Source organism: Schistocerca gregaria, chromosome 1 (assembly GCF_023897955.1).
Source record: "Schistocerca gregaria isolate iqSchGreg1 chromosome 1, iqSchGreg1.2, whole genome shotgun sequence".
Lineage (NCBI taxonomy): Eukaryota > Metazoa > Arthropoda > Insecta > Orthoptera > Acrididae > Schistocerca > Schistocerca gregaria.
Window position 1 is genome coordinate 47,731,232 of NC_064920.1, and position 8,010 is coordinate 47,739,241.

General features: G+C 45.6%; 1 non-coding gene across 1 annotated transcript; it reads left to right on the forward strand.

Annotated features, from left to right (window-relative positions):
• The first annotated feature begins 7,415 nt into the window (after positions 1–7,415).
• Positions 7,416–7,485, forward strand: Trnar-ccu (transfer RNA arginine (anticodon CCU)). The gene has a single exon. It is a non-coding gene; the product is annotated as a tRNA-Arg (tRNA).
• The last annotated feature ends 525 nt before the right edge of the window (positions 7,486–8,010 follow it).

An 8,010-nucleotide genomic window follows, 5' to 3' on the forward strand; every position in this document is an offset into this window, starting at 1 on the left:
GCAGATGTAAATTACCGTTTTTCTGATTAACGTGATGTAATGTAAATAGCAACTTTAAACTTTGCCTACGTCTCTGTCAGTAGCAAGGAAACTGTAATTGAAGGTGAAGGTGATTTTGTAGACATGTGTGAAAGACATGTTCTGAAATGCAAGTGTTGTTGTTTGGAGAGCACATCGGTTACGTGTCAGATGTGTAGCCAAGCAGTAATGGGTCGCCATAGCTGCAAATATTAGAAGGAAAAATGAAGTGTTGTCAGCTGAAGTCTGATGATGCAGACGACCGTAAGGCCGAAGTACGCAAGAGTACCGCTAGGCCGCGCCTCTTTAGCTCAGTGGTAGAGCACTGGTGTAGTAAACCAGGGGTCGTAAGTTCCATCCTCAGAGGAGGAAGACGAATTTTACAAATCAGTTTCGCGTCGTGGCCGTATTGCAAACAGTATCTGTGATGACGAACAATTAGCGACAGGCGTTTTATTAAGAACTACTCTCAGATGTGATTAAGGCGAATGGCGCAGATAAAGCATTTGCCAAAGCGGTACAGCATAAGGTTGTACGAGGCAGTCTGAATTACATTTTATACATGTATTTCTCACATATCTCAGAGCCTCTCGCGGTCGTCGTCGTCGTAGTCGTCGTCGTCGTCGTCGTCGTCGTCGTCGCCGCCGCCGCCGCTTCTGCAGAAGTAGCAAATGGCCATCGTAGCAAATGCGGCGAGGGACTCCCTGCCTTCGATTCCGAATGCACAAAGTGTGTGGTCTTGTTTCCCAGTCTATATTTGGTCGGTCTCGTAAGAGGTTGAATGTAACGAATGGGTGGGAAAGAGCAAGGGGCAGCGGCTGTGCAGAACGAAAACACAATTCCTCAGAGTGTGAGCGTTTCGAGATGAGTCGTATACAAGTTTAGTTGGTCGTCAGTGACCTTGTGGCCTAATGGATCAGGCGTCGGACTTCGGATCTGAAGATTACAGACTCGAATCCTGTCACGCTCGTGTTTTTCCAATTCTGAAAAAGAAACATACCGTTTTGATGTAGCAATTGAGCAGTACGATACCGTCTGAATGTTGCTGTTGACAATTTTTTTTTGGAGTTGCTCTTGAGCTTGAAACACACACAACAAGACCGGTGTTAACTAGCGAATTGGTCGGCAGGGTGCCGCCACCGCGAGTTTTGACTGGCACTTGCACATCTAAAACAACTTCGGAAAGTAACTCGTTCGGCTTCTGAGTCACATCAAGTATGTGTGTTAATTTTGACGCCACTAGCTCTGCATGTTGTCATGCAATTCCTTTACCTCTCAGAAATGTATTATGAAATAAAAGTGAAGTACGTGACGAGTGTGACGTTAGGAAAGCATTAGGCAGCATGGAGAGATTCTGTATGGGACCACCCAACCCAAACGAGTACTGTGTGACGTGCTACCTGGCAGCTATTAACCGAGGCAGCCGGCTAGCTCAGTCGGTAGAGTGTGAGACTCTTAATCGCAGGGTCGTGTGTTCGAGCCCCACACTGAGACAAACTTAATTTTGTTCCGCTGCAGATGTAAATTACCGTTTTTCTGATTAACGTGATGTAATGTAAATAGCAACTTTAAACTTTGCCTACGTCTCCGTCAGTCGCAAGGAAACTGTATTTGAAGGTGAAGGTGATTTTGTAGACATGTGTGAAAGACATGTTCTGAAATGCAAGTGTTGTTGTTTGGAGAGCACATCGGTTACGTGTCAGATGTGTAGCCAAGCAGTAATGTGTCGCCATAGCTGCAAATATTAGCCGGTAATATGAAGTGTTGTCAGCTGAAGTCTGATGATGCAGGCGACCGTAAGGCCGAAGTAAGCAAGAGTACCGCTAGGCCGCGCCTCTTCAGCTCAGTGGTAGAGCTCTGGTGTAGTAAACCGGGGGTGGTAAGTTCCATCCTCAGAGTAGGTAGAGGAATTTTGGAAATCAGTTGCGCGTCGTGGCCGTATAGCAAACATTGCTTTGATGACGAACAATTAGCGACAGGCGTTTTATTAAGAATTACTCTCAGATGTGATTAAGGCGAATGGCGCAGATAAAGCATTTGCCAAAGCGGTACAGCATAAGGTTGTACGAGGCAGTCTGAATTACATTTTATACATGTATTTCTCACATATCTCAGATCCTCTCGCGGTCGTCGTCGTCGCCGCAGCCGCCGCCGCCGCCGCCGCCGCCGCCGCCGCCGCCGCCGCCGCCGCCGCTTCTGCAGAAGTAGCAAATGGCCATCGTAGCAAATGCGGCGAGGGACGCCCTGCCTTCGATTCCGAATGCACAAAGTGTGTGGTCTTGTTTCCCAGTCTATATTTGGTCGGTCTCGTAAGAGGTTGAATGTAACGAATGGGTGGGAAAGAGCAAGGGGCAGCGGCTGTGCAGAACGAAAACACAATTCCTCAGAGTGTCAGCGTTTCGAGATGAGTCGTATACAAGTTATAGTTGGTCGTCAGTGACCATGTGGCCTAATGGATCAGGCGTCGGACTTCGGATCTGAAGATTACAGACTCGAATCCTGTCACGCTCGTGTTATTCCAATTCTGAAAAAGAAACATACCGTTTTGATGTAGCAATTGAGCAGTACGAAGCCGTCTGAATGTTGCTGTTGACAATTTTTTGCTTGGAGTTGCTCTCGAGCTTGAAACACACACAACAAGACCGGTGTTAACTAGCGAAATGGTCGGCAGGGTGGCGTCACCGCGAGTTTTGACTGGCACTTGCACATCTAAAACAACGTCGGAAAGTAACTCGTTCGGCTTTTGAGTCACATCAAGTATGTGTGTTAATTTTGACGCCACTAGGTCTGCATGTTGTCATGCAATTCCTTTACCTCTCAGAAACGATTATGAAATAAAAGTGAAGTACGTGACGAGTGTGACGTTAGGAAAGCATTAGGCAGCATGGAGAGATTCTGTATGGGACAACCCAACCCAAACGAGTACTGTGTGACGTGCTACCTGGCAGGTATTAACAGAGGCAGCCGGCTAGATCAGTCGGTAGAGTGTGAGACTCTTAATCGCAGGGTCGTGGGTTCGAGCCCCACACTGAGACAAACGGAATTTTGTTCCGCTGCAGATGTAAATTACCGTTTTTCTGATTAACGTGATGTAATGTAAATAGCAACTTTAAACTTTGCCTACGTCTCTGTCAGTCGCAAGGAAACTGTATTTGAAGGTGAAGGTGATTTTGTAGACATGTGTGAAAGACATGTTCTGAAATGCAAGTGTTGTTGTTTGGAGAGCACATCGGTTACGTGTCAGATGTGTAGCCAAGCAGTAATGGGTCGCCATAGCTGCAAATATTAGCCAGTAATATGAAGTGTTGTCAGCTGAAGTCTGATGATGCAGGCGACCGTAAGGCCGAAGTAAGCAAGAGTACCGCTAGGCCGCGCCTCTTTAGCTCAGTGGTATAGCTGTGGTGTAGTAAACCAGGGGTGGTAAGTTCCATCCTCAGAGTGTTGTTGTTGTCTTCAGTCCTGAGACTGGTTTGATGCAGCTCTCCATGCTACTCTATCCTGTGCAAGCTGCTTCATCTCCCAGTACCTACTGCAACCTACATCCTTCTGAATCTGCTTAGTGTACTCATCTCTCGGTCTCCCTCTACGATTTTTACCCTCCACGCTGCCCTCCAATGCTAAATTTGTGATCCCTTGATGCCTCAAAACATGTCCTACCAACCGATCCCTTCTTCTAGTCAAGTTGTGCCACAAACTTCTCTTCTCCCCAATCCTATTCAATACCTCCTCATTAGTTACGTGATCTATCCACCTTATCTTCAGTATTCTTCTGTAGCACCACATTTCGAAAGCTTCTATTCTCTTCTTGTCCAAACTAGTTATCGTCCATGTTTCACTTCCATACATGGCTACACTCCAAACAAATACTTTCAGAAACGACTTCCTGATACATAAATCTATATTCGATGTTAACAAATTTCTCTTCTTCAGAAACGCTTTCCTTGCCATTGCCAGTCTATATTTTATATCCTCTCTACTTCGACCATCATCAGTTATTTTACTTCCTAAATAGCAAAACTCCTTTACTACTATAAGTGTCTCATTTCCTAATCTAATTCCCTCAGCATCACCCGATTTAATTTGACTACATTCCATTATCCTCGTTTTGCTTTTGTTAATGTTCATCTTATATCCTCCTTTCAAGACACTGTCCATTCCGTTCAACTGCTCTTCCAAGTCCTTTGCCGTCTCTGACAGAATTACAATGTCATCGGCGAACCTCAAAGTTTTTACTTCGTCTCCATGAATTTTAATACCTACTCCAAATTTTTCTTTTGTTTCCTTTACTGCTTGCTCAATATACAGATTGAATAACATCGGGGAGAGGCTACAACCCTGTCTCACTCCTTTCCCAACCACTGCTTCCCTTTCATGCCCCTCGACTCTTATTACTGCCATCTGGTTTCTGTACAAATTATAAATAGCCTTTCGCTCCCTGTATTTTACCCCTGCCACCTTTAGAATTTGAAAAAGAGTATTCCAGTCAACATTGTCAAAAGCTTTCTCTAAGTCTACAAATGCTAGAAACGTAGGTTTGCCTTTTCTTAATCTTTCTTCTAAGATAAGTCGTAAGGTCAGTATTGCCTCACGTGTTCCAACATTTCGACGGAATCCAAACTGATCCTCCCCGAGGTCTGCATCTACCAGTTTTTCCATTCGTCTGTAAAGAATTCGCGTTAGTATTTTGCAGCCGTGGCTTATTAAACTGATAGTTCGGTAATTTTCACATCTGTCAGCACCTGCTTTCTTTGGGATTGGAATTATTATATTCTACTTGAAGTCTGAGGGTATTTCGCCTGTCTCATACATCTTGCTCACCAGCTGGTAGAGTTTTGTCATGACTGGCTCCTCAGAGTAGGTAGAGGAATTTTGGAAATCAGTTGCGCGTCGTGGCCGTATAGCAAACATTGCTTTGATGACGAACAATTAGCGACAGGCGTTTTATTAAGAATTACTCTCAGATGTGATTAAGGCGAATGGCGCAGATAAAGCATTTGCCAAAGCGGTACAGCATAAGGTGGGACGAGGCAGTCTGAATTACATTTTATACATGTATTTCTCACATATCTCAGAGCCTCTCGCGGTCGTCGTCGTCGTCGTCGTCGTCGCCGCCGCCGCCGCCGCCGCCGCCGCTTCTGCAGAAGTAGCAAATGGCCATCGTAGCAAATGCGGCGAGGGACGCCCTGCCTTCGATTCCGAATGCACAAAGTGTGTGGTCTTGTTTCCCAGTCTATATTTGGTCTGTCTCGTAAGAGGTTGAATGTAACGAATGGGTGGGAAAGAGAAAGGGGCAGCGGCTGTGCAGAACGTAAACACAATTCCTCAGAGTGTGAGCGTTTCGAGATGAGTCGTATACAAGTTTAGTTGGTCGTCAGTGACCGTGTGGCCTAATGGATCAGGCGTCGGACTTCGGATCTGAAGATCACAGACTCGAATCCTGTCACGCTCGTGTTTTTCCAATTCTGAAAAAGAAACATACCGTTTTGATGTAGCAATTGAGCAGTACGAAACCGTCTGAATGATGCTGTTGACAATTTTTTTTGGAGTTGCTCTTGAGCTTGAAACACACACAACAAGACCGGTGTTAACTAGCGAAATGGTCGGCAGGGTGCCGTCACCGCGAGTTTTGACTGGCACTTGCACATCTAAAACAACTTCGGAAAGTAACTCGTTCGGATTTTCAGTCACATCAAGTATGTGTGTTAATTTTGACGCCACTAGCTCTGCATGTAGTCATGCAATTCCTTTACCTCTCAGAAATGATTATGAAATAAAAGTGAAGTACGTGACGAGTGTGACGTTAGGAAAGCATTAGGCAGCATGGAGAGATTCTGTATGGGACCACCCAACCCAAACGAGTACTGTGTGACGTGCTACCTGGCAGGTATTAACAGAGGCAGCCGGTTAGCTCAGTCGGTAGAGTGTGAGACTCTTAATCGCAGGGTCGTGGGTTCGAGCCACACACTGAGACAAACGGAATTTTGTTCCGCTGCAGATGTAAATTACCGTTTTTCTGATTAACGTGATGTAATGTAAATAGCAACTTTAAACTTTGCCTACGTCTCTATCAGTAGCAAGGAAACTGTATTTGAAGGTGAAGGTGATTTTGTAGACATGTGTGAAAGACATGTTCTGAAATGCAAGTGTTGTTGTTTGGAGAGCACATCGGTTACGTGTCAGATGTGTAGCCAAGCAGTAATGTGTCGCCATAGCTGCAAATATTAGCCGGTAATATGAAGTGTTGTCAGCTGAAGTCTGATGATGCAGGCGACCGTAAGGCCGAAGTAAGCAAGAGTACCGCTAGGCCGCGCCTCTTCAGCTCAGTGGTAGAGCTCTGGTGTAGTAAACCGGGGGTGGTAAGTTCCATCCTCAGAGTAGGTAGAGGAATTTTGGAAATCAGTTGCGCGTCGTGGCCGTATAGCAAACATTGCTTTGATGACGAACAATTAGCGACAGGCGTTTTATTAAGAATTACTCTCAGATGTGATTAAGGCGAATGGCGCAGATAAAGCATTTGCCAAAGCGGTACAGCATAAGGTTGTACGAGGCAGTCTGAATTACATTTTATACATGTATTTCTCACATATCTCAGAGGCTCTCGCGGTCGTCGTCGTCGTCGTCGTCGTCGTCGTCGTCGCCGCCGCTTCTGCCGAAGTAGCAAATGGCCATCGTAGCAAATGCGGCGAGGGACGCCCTGCCTTCGATTCCGAATGCACAAAGTGTGTGGTCTTGTTTCCCAGTCTATATTTGGTCTGTCTCGTAAGAGGTTGAATGTAACGAATGGGTGGGAAAGAGCAAGGGGCAGCGGCTGTGCAGAACGAAAACACAATTCCTCAGAGTGTGAGCGTTTCGAGATGAGTCGTATACAAGTTATAATTGGTCGTCAGTGACCGTGTGGCCTAATGGATCTGAAGATTACAGACTCGAATCCTGTCACGCTCGTGTTTTTCCAATTCTGATAAAGAAACATACCGTTTTGATGTAACAATTGAGCAGTACGAAACCGTCTGAATGTTGCTGTTGACAATTTTTTGCTTGGAGTTGCTCTTGAGCTTGAAACACACACAACAAGACCGGTGTTAAGTAGCGAAATGGTCGGCATGGTGGCGTCACCGCGAGTTTTGACTGGCACTTGCACATCTAAAACAACGTCGGAGAGTAACTCGTTCGGCTTTTGAGTCACATCAAGTATGTGTGTTAATTTTGACGCCACTAGCTCTGCATGTTGTCATGCAATTCCTTTACCTCTCAGAAATGATTATGAAATAAAAGTGAAGTACGTGACGAGTGTGACGTTAGGAAAGCATTAGGCAGCATGGAGAGATTCTGTATGGGACCACCCAACCCAAACGAGTACTGTGTGACGTGGTACCTAGCAGCTATTAACCGAGGCAGCCGGGTAGCTCAGTCGGTAGAGTGTGAGACTCCTAATCGCAGGGTCGTGGGTTCGAGCCCCACACTGAGACAAACGAAATTTAGTTCCGCTGCAAATGTAAATTACCGTTTTTCTGATTAACGTGATGTAATGTAAATAGCAACTTTAAACTTTGCCTACGTCTCTGCCAGTCGCAAGGAAACTGTATTTGAAGGTGAAGGTGATTTTGTAGACATGTGTGAAATACATGTTCTGAAATGCAAGTGTTGTTGTTTGGAGAGCACATCGGTTACGTGTCAGATGTGTAGCCAAGCAGTAATGGGTCGCCATAGCTGCAAATACTAGCCGGTAATATAAAGTGTTGTCAGCTGAAGTCTGATGATGCAGGCGACCGTAAGGCCGAAGTAAGCAAGAGTACCGCTAGGCCGCGCCTCTTTAGCTCAGTGGTAGAGCTCTGGTGTAGTAAACCAGGGGTGGTAAGTTCCATCCTCAGAGTAGGTAGAGGAATTTTGGAAATCAGTTGCGCGTCGTGGCCGTATAGCAAACATTGCTTTGATGACGAACAATTAGCGACAGGCGTTTTATTAAGAATTACTCTCAGATGTGATTAAGGCGAA